Source organism: Oncorhynchus kisutch, linkage group LG14, assembly GCF_002021735.2.
Source record: "Oncorhynchus kisutch isolate 150728-3 linkage group LG14, Okis_V2, whole genome shotgun sequence".
NCBI lineage: Eukaryota > Metazoa > Chordata > Actinopteri > Salmoniformes > Salmonidae > Oncorhynchus > Oncorhynchus kisutch.
In genome coordinates, this window is record NC_034187.2 from 25,181,525 (window position 1) to 25,195,910 (window position 14,386).

General features: G+C 39.9%; 1 long non-coding RNA gene across 1 annotated transcript; it reads right to left on the reverse strand.

Annotated features, from left to right (window-relative positions):
- Positions 1-336: 336 nt before the first annotated feature.
- LOC109904359 (uncharacterized) lies at positions 337-2,790 on the reverse strand. Its single transcript, XR_002257180.2, has 4 exons — positions 2,508-2,790; positions 1,745-1,826; positions 1,478-1,593; positions 337-1,361 (listed from the first exon to the last, which is right to left on the reverse strand). It is a non-coding gene; the product is annotated as an uncharacterized LOC109904359 (long non-coding RNA).
- Between the last annotated feature and the right edge of the window lie 11,596 nt (positions 2,791-14,386).

Genomic DNA, 14,386 nt, shown 5'->3' on the forward strand with positions numbered 1-14,386 from the left:
GTAATGAGTGGAGGACAGAGGAGCCTCTTAAAGAAGAAGTTACAGGTCTTTGAGAGCCAGAAATATTGCTTGTTTGTAGGTGACCAAATACTTATTTTCCACCATAATTTGCAAATAAATTCATTAAAAATCCTACAATGTGATTTTCTGGATAATTTTTCCTCATTTTGTCTGTCATAGTTGAAGTGTACCTATGATGAAAATTACAGGCCTCTCATCTTTTTAAGTGGGAGAACTTGCACAATTGGTGGCTGACTAAATACTTTTTTGCCCCACTGTATATATATATATATATATATATATATATAGTAACAGTCAAAAGTTTAGACACACCTACTCATTCAAGGGTTTTTCTTTATTTTTACTATGTTCTACATTGTAGAATAGTAGTAAAGACATCAACACTATGAAATAACACATAGGAAATCATGTACTGTAGTAACCAAAAACAAATCAAAATATATTTTATATTTGAGATTCTTCAAAGTAGCCACCCTTTGACGGCATGAGAGAAGAAGCTGGTTGAGAGAAGGACAGGTTCATTGTAATGCCCGGAATGGAAGAAACGGAACTATATCAAGCACATCAAACGTATGGAAACCACGTTTGACTCTGTTCCATATTCCATTCCAGCCATTACAATGAGACAGTCCTCCTATAACAGTCCTCCTCCAACCTCCACTGTTCAAAATGGAGATTGCCTAAATGGCGCTGCCCATGCTGTCACAGACACTGATTCGGACTCTTGCTCCGTTGACCCTGTCAGAAATCACACATAAGAAGCTGTAGTCTCCCATTTTGCATGTAGATAGCATCAGAGTGCAAGATGCAGAAGGCAGCTCTGACTGAATAGGGGGTTCTGTCACCAAACCACTCCCTGCCAATTACTTCGATGTGCATAGTTCATCTCAAGTTCTACCCGTACTTTGGCAGCAATTCACTGAGTCACCCATTATCATCCAGTTTATAGAGCAGGACTTGTGCCCTGTTGAAGGGGAGAAGCTGGGACATGTGCCCAGTCCATAGAGGCATGTGGAGGAGGGGTAGGCCACCAGGTGGTAGTGGGGTATCTCCTTCAGTCCAAAGGACTGAGAGCAGCAGTCTGCCACCACCACCTTTACACGCTTCCTGTCTGGGTAGAGCAGCCGCTGGCTGCCTGGGCCCCTATCACAGGTCCCCTGCCTCTCTTCATCTTCTTCTTCCTCCCCCGTCTCACCCTCCTCCTCCTCATGGTGGATCTTTCTCAGCAGGTTGTTGATGAGCACTGAGCGTCGCAGGTAGGCTTCAGGGTCCTCTAAGAATCTCAGCTTCTCCAATGAGAGTTGGAGGATGCAGCTGCGGTCCTCCTGACGTATCAGGTGCTAAGGAAACAGAGGTCATGGTTATGAGACAGAAATCGAAGTCACATTTAAAGTGTCACGTCATAGGACAACAAATTGATGTCTGAACATGTAAACACAAACAAAGTAGTTCCTACTTTTGATAAACAACCATGTAGGTCTCCATGTAAATCCTCCTCTTCCGCATATTTCCTTTTGAAGTAGGCAACTTTCGACGTTGTTGAATAGTTGAATCTCTCTTAGAGGGAATCGACTGCTTGAAGCACAATAAGGAAAATTGCAATTACAACCTTGATACATCTCTACCTTTCAACACATTGGCAAGGACAGATTATGTGGTTAGTGGAGTGACACAGAATTATATAACAGCCCCAGCAGGAGTGGTCATATCCACGGTACATTACCTGATAGTAACAGCCCAGAGCCACAAATCCTCCTGATTGCTTGGGCTGCTCTCTGAGCCACACATATTGCTTTCAGGGGCCTCTAGTGGAGGAGAATGATAGATAAGGAGATAATTAGAGAGAGAGGTAGGAATAGAGACCGGAGAGAGACACCTGTTTTATTAAAAAGTCACACACAGAACATTTATTTGTATCTGTATTCCATAACTGTAAAACATGGACTAGATATGCTGCAACATTTTAAAATGTGGGCTATCTTTTCTTATATTTATTTTCACTGCATAGGTTATTTGTAATGGCCAGATTAGAAATATTACTTTTTTCAGCATGTGCCTTGTAGGCAGAGCTGAATTTTTTATTGCCATTGCCATCATCCCACACAAGGCTATTTATGAAGAAATTGGGTTGAGTATGTGCTTAGGGAGTCAGTGTGCGCGTGTGTGGTATGTGTGTGTGTGACAAAGAGAGATAGAGAACAGAGAGAGTTTCGGATATTGCACTAATTTGTGAATTTTCAGCTGAATGACACCTGCTATAAAACACATTTTACTCCCTCTGCAGTTAGGCATAGTGGGACTGTATTCACCTGATTGGATGTGAGACAAAAAACTTGTTTTTGACTGACTGATCTGATGATGATACTGATAATGCATGTCTTTAATGTTAATTATTTTATTCAGTTTATCCTATTGGAATCTCAGCTATTTGTGAGAATAACCCACACATTTGATCAAATATAACCTACATTCATTTATAAAATTACCTTATGATGTGAATCTTCAACAGTTCATAAAGCACTTCAGCAAATCCACAGTCCTTTCAGATGTAGGCAGCCTATGAAGTAATCAGTTCTTCTGAATCTGTCCAATGTGTGATCATCCGTTGCTGCGACATTTACTGTCTGTCCCAATTATCCCTGCTACAAGCTTTGCCTGAAGTTTGCACTCCACACGCAGTCACTGTAGCTTCATTTTAATACTCCGTTCAGAGTACCCAACACTTGGGATCTTAAAATATAATTTTCTGTGAAACAAGCAACAACACCATACCCTCTGCAACCTCATTGGTCCTCACAAAAGCAGATGTTTCTGTTGCTAGGAGATTCACTAGGCAATGATGACGCTTCATCATCAGGCTCCATTACTCTGGCATTGTGCTTCTTGGTTTCTCACTCTCTCTCTCCCTGGGTGTATGGGCAACCTATTGACTGGATGAGTAATTATTTGATGTTTGATTTAAAAGTAGGCCTAACCTTTCTATTGTAGCCTATGGCTGCTATTATAGCCCAGATATGAGACATAAACAGTAGTGGCCTATTAAACTTGGCTTATGTACAAAACATAGATCTCTTTTTTTCCCCCTAAACCCTGGAATTAACTAAATCAAGCATCCGCGGGATTTCATTGATCTCATCCAAAAACCACAATATTCTATTTTTAATCTAGTCTAATCCTGCCTCTGTGAGCTTGATGATTTCCGTAGTGTTCTGGGTAAGGAGGTATAAGGCATACAACGGAAAACCTTTCACACTATGACACAGTCCTTCTCAGAATTAAGGCATCTTAACAAACACGCAGCTCAGAAATATCACTCAAGAGCCAGATGGCAGCAAGTTTTACTTTAACAAGAACAAAAACTAATATGTACAGAAGTACTCTATGTCATTGTCATTCGTTGCATGAATGGTGCAGGCACTGTATAGGCACGAGAACAAATCAACAGCCCATGCATACAGCTTCATCTCACAGGAATGTCAAACATGGTTGACTATACACTCATGCTCAAATTATGCATTGATTATTATAATACATTTGTCCCATACAGGCATTAACTTTTACCTTTACGCTACAGGCACTTTATAAGAATCTCACTGTTTGGAAGCTGAAAACAAGCATGCTGTAACATACTGTATATACTTCAGAGGACATTTACACTTGACATTTTAGTCATTTAGCAGACGATCTTATCCAGAGCGACTTACAGTGAGTGCATCCATTTTCATATTTTTTTTTCATAGAGGACATCTCGAACATTAAACATTTCTAAGAGAGATTATGTACAGCAACTCTTGACATGCATAAAATACATTGTAATTGGTGCAGCGTGTACCGTAAACAACACATCTTATCCATTAAATACTAATTATGGGGATACAAGTGAACTGAATCATTGGTCAAGTCATTAACAATACAAACCTGTGTTATAAACATGACATTAACTATACCTGTCATATCAGATTAGGTTAGAGTTCATCCACAGAGCAGAGGACAATCTCTCCAACTGTATTCAACTGCATTCATTCTTACAGTTTGTCATCTAGTGATGAAAAGCTCATCATTGTTGGGTTCTGAGAATATGAAAATATACTTATTCATGTCACTGATGGAGTGCGGTTGAGGGTCTACACTAGAAGTTAAGGGTTATAGGAGGAAGGTATATAGGAAGGTGTATAGTGTGTGCAACTAAGCTTGGAATGTGTTGAGTGCAGGGAAGCGATTACATGCGGCAGGCATTGAGAAGGGGAGACGGGTGGAGATCTTGGAAACTAATGTCACTGAGGGAGAGAGGGTAATGTATAACGTTTACATTATGTCAGGATATGTTATTGTTGGCCATCAGGGATACTCTGGGAGAAGAGACACAGTCTGGTATCAATAACTATGACAGCCTTGAGTTGGGGAGGAGTGAGCACTTTGGGGTAGAGTTCAGGTTAGACGAAGTGAGGAAGAACAGATATCACTAAGGTTCTGTCTAGCAACAGAGATGCATTGACTGTTCAGTTGCAGAGGAGGAGACTCAACCTAGGAGAAATGATTAAATATCAGTGTTTTTTGTTGTTGTCTGAATACAGCTGTGTCGACCCTTTGGGAAGAATTCAACTTGGTTAAGCTTCTCTAGTGTCCGTGAGTTATTTACTCTGAAAAATTATAACCTATCATCATACCTTCTTCATATTAGTTACATTGACATCTTTGAATTAGACCATTTTCAAACACGAAACCCATTTTTCCCAGTATTCCTGACCTCTCTCTTCTTGAGTTCTTAAAGCAAAGGTCATACGCTCCATGTGGTGTATTTCTTCTACAATATCTATCCATTGTGTCACTGTGGGAGGGTCTTTTTGTAGCCATGTCCTAGTGATAGCCTTTTTACTGGCTGCCAGTAGGACCTTCAACAGGTACTTGTCTCTATTGTGTAAGTTATCAGGTATTTCACCCAAGTACAAAGAAATTCATGTTTGTTCTATGTCAAATCCCATTATTTTCCAATGTTAGATCGTATTTCTCCCCAGTAAGTTTAGATTGTGGGGCAGGTCCAAAAGATATGAGAGTGATCCACCCTCAATAGACCGCATTCTCTCCAACAAGGGTGTAGGGAGCCAGTCTGTTTTGATTTCAGTTTAGGTGTTATGAAGAGATGTATAACATTCCTCCAACAGAATACTCTCCATGACCTTGAGTTGGTGGAGCTTTGTTGAGTCTCTAATATGTTCAACCATGTTTCATAAGTCATTTCAATGTTAAGTTCCTCCTCCCATTTCTTTTTAATATAGTTTGTTTCTTTGAGGTTGAATACCCAAGTAAAGATTTGAAATCGTTTTTTTATTACCCCAAGTGAATACTTGGAATAATTTTTGAGGTGCTCGAGGGTCAAATCACTTTAATCTCCCTTAAGAAATAGTGTTGAACTTGTAGGTATCTGTAAAAATCTTGCTTTTCCAAGCCATGTTTTTTACTTAGGTCCTGGAAGTTATCTAGTTATTCCTTATAATTGTACTGAATGATGTGATGCCTTTCTGCGTCCATTGTTTAAGTCTGCTATCCTGAAATGCAGGGATGAAGCTGTGGTTGTATGCGGGCCAACTCAGCAGTTTGACCTCTCTGTCTAAATGATTTAGCATAACTACCATTAACCATGTCTTTCGAGAAAAATGTATCCACAGATTTTATCTATTGCATATTTATATTACCATGTCTTTCTTTCCCAAAACTGACTGTATGGGTATCTCTGTCAAAATAGTCTCCATGTCTTTCCATTTTGATTCATATTCTGAATTGCACCAACACACCAGAGGTCTCAATTGTGCTGACACATAGTAATCTTTTAGGTTTGGTGAGGCCACACCCCACAGTTGTTAGGTAATTGTAATGTTGTATATCTAATTGTTGGTCTCTTCCTGTTCCAGATAAACCTTGATATCCATTTATCCCTAAACTGTTTAGGTTGGATTTCTATGGGCAGTGATTGAAACAAATACAGTAGCCTCGGCAGGATGTTCATTTTAATTGTTTCAAATATACTACTAAGATCTAAGAGAAGTGAATTCCACCTGTCTAGGTCATCATATATTTTCTTGTTGATGTGATCGTGATTCATGCAATAATGTTTGGTTGTATCTTTTGGTAGATTTACTCCAAGATATTTAATGGATGAAGAGATGCAGTAGAAGATTTACCTACTCATCAGTTCTTTCTGTGGGGTATAATTATATACTAGGGCTTGGGTCTTGTGTATGTTAAGCACATAACCTGAATATGTTCCAAATGTTTGTAAAACATCCATCAATCTAGGTACACTTGAGCCTGGGTCTTTAAGGAACAACAGCACGTCATCAGCATACATGCATCTTTTTTTCACTGCCTCTTATTGTTATTCCCTCTAAAGTTGGGTCCTGTCTCATTGCCTGTGCTAATGGTTCGAGGTACAAGGAGAAGAGCATGGGTGAAAGATTGTCTTGCCCCTCGCTCTAATTTTATTGTTTGTGACAAATGTCCATTTATCTTTATTCTAGCAGTCAGATATGAATACAGTGATTTGATGCACTGTATCACTTCTTTGTTGAAACCAAATCTTTCCATAACTTGAAATAGGTAATCCCATCCCACTGAATCAAATGCTTTTTCTTCATCTAGACTTATTTATATTGCACTTATTCTGAGGTCCATGACATGTAGTGTTCTCCTTATATTGTCCTGTGTCTGCCTATTCTGTATGAAACCAGTTTGATCTCCATCAATCAATTCTGGGATTATGTTCTCCATTCTTTTGGCTATTATTGATGCATATAGTTTATAATCCGTGTTAAGAATTGCGATAGGTCTATATGAACTGCATTCCTTCTTTTCTTTACCCTCTTTTGGGATTACATATACGATGGCCTCTCTCGATGGTGGGAGACCCCCCTCCCACAGAGTCCAGTTAAAACAGGCCTTAAGTAGAGGTGTTAGTTGTTCTCTGAAGGTCTTGAACCATTCTGTTGGGATGCCATCAGTGCCTGGAGACTTGTTTACTTTTAGTTGAGATATTGTTTATTAATTTTTTCGGTGGATATTTCTAAAGTAAGTCTATCATTTTGCTCTGTCCCAATTGAGGGGAGATCAAGTGAGTTCAAAAAATGCTCTATTGTCTGTTCATCTGCCTTCTCTGGTTGCTTGTACAGATTTGTGTAATATGATTCAAATGCATTCTGTATTTCATCTCATTTGCATGTGATCTTCTTTGTTTTGGGGTCTTCTATTTTGAAAATGGTATTCTGTGCTTGTTGTTTCCTGAGTCTCCATGCTAGTAATTTGGTTGCCTTTGAGCTTGCTTCGTAATATTGTTGTTTCAGGAACCTGAGCTTTTTCTCTACACCTTCTCTATAAATCTGGTCAATTTCCTGTTTTACCTTTTGAATCTCTCGTAATATAAGACGGTATTTGTATTGACTATGAGAGCGTTCTAAGTTTCTTAGTGTTTCCTGTAATTTCAGCAGTTTCTGTGCTTTAATCTCTTTCTTGAGAGATGATCTTTCCTCTAATAACTGCCTCAGCTGCATCCCACAATGTAGCAGGAGATACTTCCCCGTTATCATTATTCTCCAGATATATGTTCAATTCTGTCTTTTTGATTCCTTGATTGCTGGACCATTCAGCATGCTTGTATTAAGTCTCCATATAGTATTTCTTGGTTTGCTATCAAGGTGTAGAGTAAGGTCAACTTCATTATGGTCTGATCAAATCAAATTTATTTATATAGCCCTTCGTACATCAGCTGATATCTCAAAGTGTTGTACAGAAACCCAGCCTAAAACCCCAAACAGCAAGCAATGCAGGTGTAGAAGCACGGTGGCTAGGAAAAACTCCCTAGAAAGGCCAAAACCTAGGAAGAAACCTAGAGAGGAACCAGGCTATGTGGGGTGGCCAGTCCTCTTCTGGCTGTGCTGGGTGGAGAATATAACAGAACATGGCCAAGATGTTCAAATGTTCATAAATGATCAGCATGTTCGAATAATAAGAAGGCAGAACAGTTGGGGACGGCCAGGTCTTGGTAGATTTGCAGTGGTCTGATACTCCTTCCATTTCAATATTATCGCTTGAACAGTGCTCCTTGGGATGTTTAAAGCTTGGGAAATCTTTTTGTATCCAAATCCGGCTTTAAACTTCTTCACAACAGTATCTCGGACCTGCCTGGTGTGTTCCTTGTTCTTCATGATGCTCTCTGCGCTTTTAACGGACCTCTGAGACTATCACAGTGCAGGTGCATTTATATGGAGACTTGATTACACACATGTGGATTGTATTTATCATCATTAGTCATTTAGGTCAACATTGGATCATTCAGAGATCCTCACTGAACTTCTGGAGAGAGTTTGCTGCACTGAAAGTAAAGGGGCTGAATAATTTTGCACTCCCAATTTTTCAGTTTTTGATTTGTTAAAAAAGTTTGAAATATCCAATAAATGTCGTTCCACTTCATGATTGTGTCCCACTTGTTGTTGATTCTTCACAAACAAATACAGTTTTATATCTTTATGTTTGAAGCCTGAAATGTGGCAAAAGGTCGCAAAGTTCAAGGGGGCCGAATACTTTCGCAAGGCACTGTAGGTGATCGCGTGCCAACTGGAGCCGTTTTTAGCTGATAAGAGTGGAACCCGGTGTGGTCATCTGCTGCAATAGCCCATCCGTGACAAGGGTCTACGAGTTGTGCGTTCTGCACAACACTGTTGTACTAAGCCGTTATTTGTCTGCTTGTGGCCCACCTGTTAGCTTGCACAATTCTTGCCATTCTCTGTCGGCCTCTATCATCAACAAGCTGTTTTTGCCCTCAAAGGACTGCCGCTGACTGGATGTTTTTGGTTTGCTGCACCAGTCTCTGTAAACCCTAGACACTGTTGTATGTGAAAAGCACAGGAGTGTGGCCAAATCTGAGATACCTCTAATTGGGGATCATATTTAGGTAGCCATTTTTCCACCTGTGTTGTTGGGATATTGGTTTATGTTTTTGCATGTGCACCATTACTTTCACGTTTCGTTATCGGTTTATTGTTTTTGTTTAAAGTTTCACAGTAATAAAGATCACGCTGCGCCTTGGTCCACTCATTAGGACGATCGTGACACGCACACCTCATGTAGCCTAGCCCATAGGCCTATACGTTTTGATTTGGTTTGTATCACAACTAAAGCGGCCAAATAACTGCAAACGATTAAGCACCTTAATCCGATTTACAAGTTGTGAAGAGCCTAACTGGTATACGTAATCAGCGCATGAGTTTGGGGAAGATAATTTTCCGTATAAAAATGCACCTTTATAATAAAACATTTACCGCAAATGCAATTATGCATGTACTTTTGACGATGGTATTTTCGCCAATGGAACATTTACGCTTATGTGTGCATTGCTGCGCTTATAATGTGAAGAAATATCCTAATAGTTTATCAACATTTTAAGCTAAACATTCTGATCTGTTGCATCAGCCACATTGCGTAAACACGTTTCTTTGATGCTAGTGGGTGTATTAATTTGGGATCTCAAATGTCAAAATTCAAATTACTTAAATTAATATACTGTATTTTGCTGTGTATCAGGCAATGGTAGAATTGACCCCAGCCAAGCAGCGCTTCAAACAGTCAGTAAGCACAGCATCAATTGTGTCACCATGTTGACAGAGCAGGTTGAATATTGGTGTTGACACGACAATCACGGATCACAGATAAGATCATTGTAGTGGCGGCTACAATATACTGCACAGATCATACGACATGTCCTTCCCCCGCACTCACTACATTCACTGACATGACAACCTGACTCAAGGTTAACCACAGCTCAAATGATCCAAAACAATATACAATTATGCTAACAATTTCCTTCCGTTCATGTGTATCTGCATGTGCTGTTCCATTCACAAATGGAACAAAGCCATACGTTTCCAAACCAGTAAAACTGAACGTTTTTTTTATGTTCTAATAACGGAAATGAAAATATTGCATGTTCTGGGAATGTTCATTTTTAGGTTGCAGGGAGGTTTTATGGTTTCCATGAAAGTCTTCCTGTGAGGTTTTATTAATGTTTCGAGAATGGAAATTATAGGTTATTTGAAGATAATTAAATAACGTTCCAAGAACACAAAATGTAAAGGTTATTTGGACATTTTTGAATAACTTCCTTAAAACATTCACTGAACGTTTCAATAAGACTTTTAACAACACTGCTAGCTTAGTTTAACTTTTTTGAACTCCAAGCATAGATAGAAATGCATTTGCTTAGGCTTTTTTTTTTTACTTATACAAAGCTGTTCATTTTAGCCTTTTCAAACAGATACTATAAAAAAAAGGAAACAAGCACTCATTAAGATCAGGTGTGCACAATTAGTGGAACAGCCAACATACCTGGGCCCGGATTCACAAAACATTACTTATGAAAAAACGTAAGAAGTTTAAGTTCAAAAAATGGAAGTTCATAAGATAGTTCGTAAATGCAATTCCTCAAAATGTTCTTAGGAACTTCGTAAATATCTTCTTATGTGGCATTGACATTAGTGACGTGCTTGAAACCAGTAAATAAGCCTGTGTGACAGGGATGTTCGGATTTGGTTATTTTTCACACATTATTGCCATCAGACTAGCTATATCAAAATCTAAAATTGATAACCAAGAAAAGAGATTGAAGTGATGAAGTGATGGTGGAGGAAATAGCAGCAGGAAAAGGTTGCTGTTGGGGAGACTTGATCACTGCAGAGACCAAAGAGAAAGGATGGGTGAGAGTGGCCGAGTGGTTCTACTATTTTTCTACTATTTTTTTTGTGGTGGAAAACTGAGCAGGTGGAGCATAACACGTCAATACTGTTACCCATAGATAGACGAGCAAGAAATGTTTCAGCAAAACAAATTATTGGTGTGAAGCTTTCATTCAATTGCCACTCCCTGTTGCGCACAAGCTTCCCTTCCCACTGTCACGAGGGGATTTGTGGCTGATTTAAGATAAAATCGTCAACCCTGTTACGGTCAACCCTATTAATCTATTTGGCACTTAATAGGCAATGACTATAGTAATTTTTTTATTTTACCTCAAGACAGGAAAACTAGTTTTTTATTAAGTTGAACATGTGGTCTCTATGACAGAAAGTTACTTCTCAAAAGGCTCCGAATTGGTGTAACAACCCACTACCATCCACATACCATGTTCTATGTGAGAAAGTGAGTGGGATAAAAGGAGAAAGAGGTGAGTAGGATACTCATGCACAGATTGCTCCCCATTTCACTGCATGATTTGGTTGCTAAGAGGCACATTCATGACAGACACGCATACACACACAGCGACAAGCTTTTGCAAAAGTCCATCTGGGCCTGGGTCTTGGCAGACAGTGAAATGGGCTGAAAGCCTGCAGTGATAGCCAGCATCACTCGCTATCACCTCACCCTAACTGAGGCCATAATCAATCATGACACATTAGTGTTTAGCAAAGTAACACACTAACACACGTGTATCCATTAGCAACACTTAGTAACGCTTTACAGCAACAGGTTGTGCCACATATTTAATGAACATTTATGAGGCATAGGGAAGGAGTTATTTACTCCTCCCAATGTGCTCCTGGGCCTCATGCCAGCCTTGTTTTGGTATCCCCCAAATTCATCTGACAGGAAAAGACTGTGGGACAAATGCAAAACCTTGTCAGATTTCCCATCAATATTGATACCATGGCATGATGGACATTGCTGCCTCTTACTGTCAACCAACATTTCCCTTGATAAGAAACTCTGATTCTCTGTATAGCAAAGATACTGTATGCTATTGGTAGGGCTAGGAGTGTTTCCATAACCTGATCAGGAAACCTCTGGGCCTTTAATATTGGTTCACCAGGCCCAAGGTGGCAGCGGGAGCTCGTTGGCTGCAGTACCTCTGGGCTTCATTGGGAGGAGCTGTCTATGGGGTCGTTGTTGTCATAACCTTGGTTGTCCACGGCAATCTCCAAACTCTCCTCAGTGGCTTGGTGGCTCATGAGCTGCCCCATGTCCAGCGAATCCTCCTATGGTGGACCGTCCAGACCCTCAGCCATTTCCTCAGACTCCAGAGAGCCCCGCTTCTCATCCCCATACGACAGGGGGTCCTGGTAACTCAGCCTGCTCATGTCTCCATCCACGTCTGGGGAGGATCATAGCAGCGCCTCATGAAGACACAATATCACATGGAAACACACCACACACACTCACACTGAGATATTTTGTGTGGTATGCAGTCTGCAACAGGACAGACTTAATAAAACATAACCGACAGAACAGACTTATGTTCTATAATAAAACATTATCATGAAACACATCCTTGGGATATAAGATACAAGCCATCCATGACTATGTGTATGACAAAGTCATTGAATGCATGTTAAAAACATAAGCAATCCCAAGATTCCTATTTGAACAGAAATGACATAACTTGTCAGAAACCTATTCCTTGAATGAAGATAGTTTGTACAGACGGTACCATAAACTGATCAACGGCAATTAACTCCACAGTATGACTCATCAGTGTGTATTGTGTGTTTCCAGGTTCGATCAGATCACTAGTTATATCATAACCCCACCAGTCACATGCTGGCTGGAACAAGGAAACGTGCTAAAGGAAACCAGGTAGTCATTAAGGTCACTGAGGCATTGTGAACCATAAAAATATAATGAATAGAAGGGGATTGGAAGCTCTAACCTTGGCAATTTGACTGGTAAACTCATGGGTACACTCGCAATGACCACCTGGTATTGATATCAAATCAAAGTTTATTTGTCACGAGCGCCGAATACAACAGGTGTACAACAGGTGTAAACCTTACAGTGAAATGCTTACTTGCTCTAACCAATGGTGCGGAAAAAAAAGAAAGTATGTGTGTGTAGGTAAGTAAAGAAATAAATAAAACAACAGTAAAAAGACATTTGAAAAAAGAGTTGCAAGGCTATATACAGACACCTGTTAGTCAGGCTTATTGAGGTAGTATGTACTATATGCAATAATAGTATAATAATATGCAATCATTTCCATGGTCATTTGGAATGTTCTATCAATTTATGCTGGATTGCCATGGTAAGTTCATTCAGAAAGTTCATTCAGAAAGTTCATTCAGATGATTCTAACTGTGGTAATGTCAGTTAAATTTACTCAACAAATCACAGCACAGATTGAAGGGAACACTTCCTGATTTTACTTCCTGGCATGGGTACACTCAAAATGGCTGCCAGTCCACCCATTATGACATCATTGACTTGAATAGGGACGTCCGTTCAATTCATTTTACTTCTATGTTGTGAACCTCTGTTCAATAAAACAATTGAATTCATTGACAAAATGAGGCATAGTCAGGGATTCATTATGCTAAGGGCCTCCAATGCATCTAACAGGGGCTCTGATGTCCACTTAGGCTTTATCTGTATTCTTTTTGTACCAATAACTAGTGGTGAAAGAGGGGGTTGGGCTGGGAAAATCCCCCCTTATCTTGCAGGGCCATGACATCTGTATAATGCCAGAGTCTGCTGTGACCACTTAGACACGCTATAAGAAGGATCGGTGTAAGACACCTGCCACCATTTGAGTCCAAACAAGTAATTAATTAATCTAAGGACACAGAGCGCTATCTGACTATCTCCGCATTGATCCCAACAGATTGGTCCAATCAAGCTTAGCCTGATCTCTTTACAGACAGTAATCTGTGATGAAATGTTATTTTTGGGAACTGGAGCAGTGGGTTGATTGATTTACATGCTGCTGGATTAGATGTTTAGAATGAATGTATATATGTATGTGTGTGTGTGTGTGTGTACCTTCACAGTCTGAGGGCTCTGTGCTGACTTCCTCCTGTTCAGAAAGTAGGCGGGTGAACTTGCAGCATTTTTCCAATGTAGCCTGGGCTACAATCTCAGTGGTCCCTGTAGAGTGGAAGCTCTGAGAGAGAGAGACAGAGATCTCAAATTGCCTCACAATCACCTCATCACTGTCTGACGAGCTGGACTAATCATCACCCCCATAGCTGTTCACTGGATAGACCAGAGATCACACACACAGGGGTTAGAGAGTTCACAAAGAGAAGGAGAGAATGTACAGGCAGGAGAGCTACTATGGAGCTGAATGAATGAGGGAAAGACAAATACAGGAATTAATTAGAGAAACATTTTACATAACAATCACAAGCACGACCACTATATCCAAATTACACTGAACAAAAATATAAACTCAACATGTAAAGTGTTGGTCCCATGTTTCATGAGCTGAAATAAAAGATCCCAGAAATATTCCATACGCACAAAAATATTATTTTTCTCAAATTTTGTGCACAAATTTGTTACCTGTTGAGCCTATGGGTTCCCCAACAGGAACTACACCCCCCCCCCCCTCCCGTTC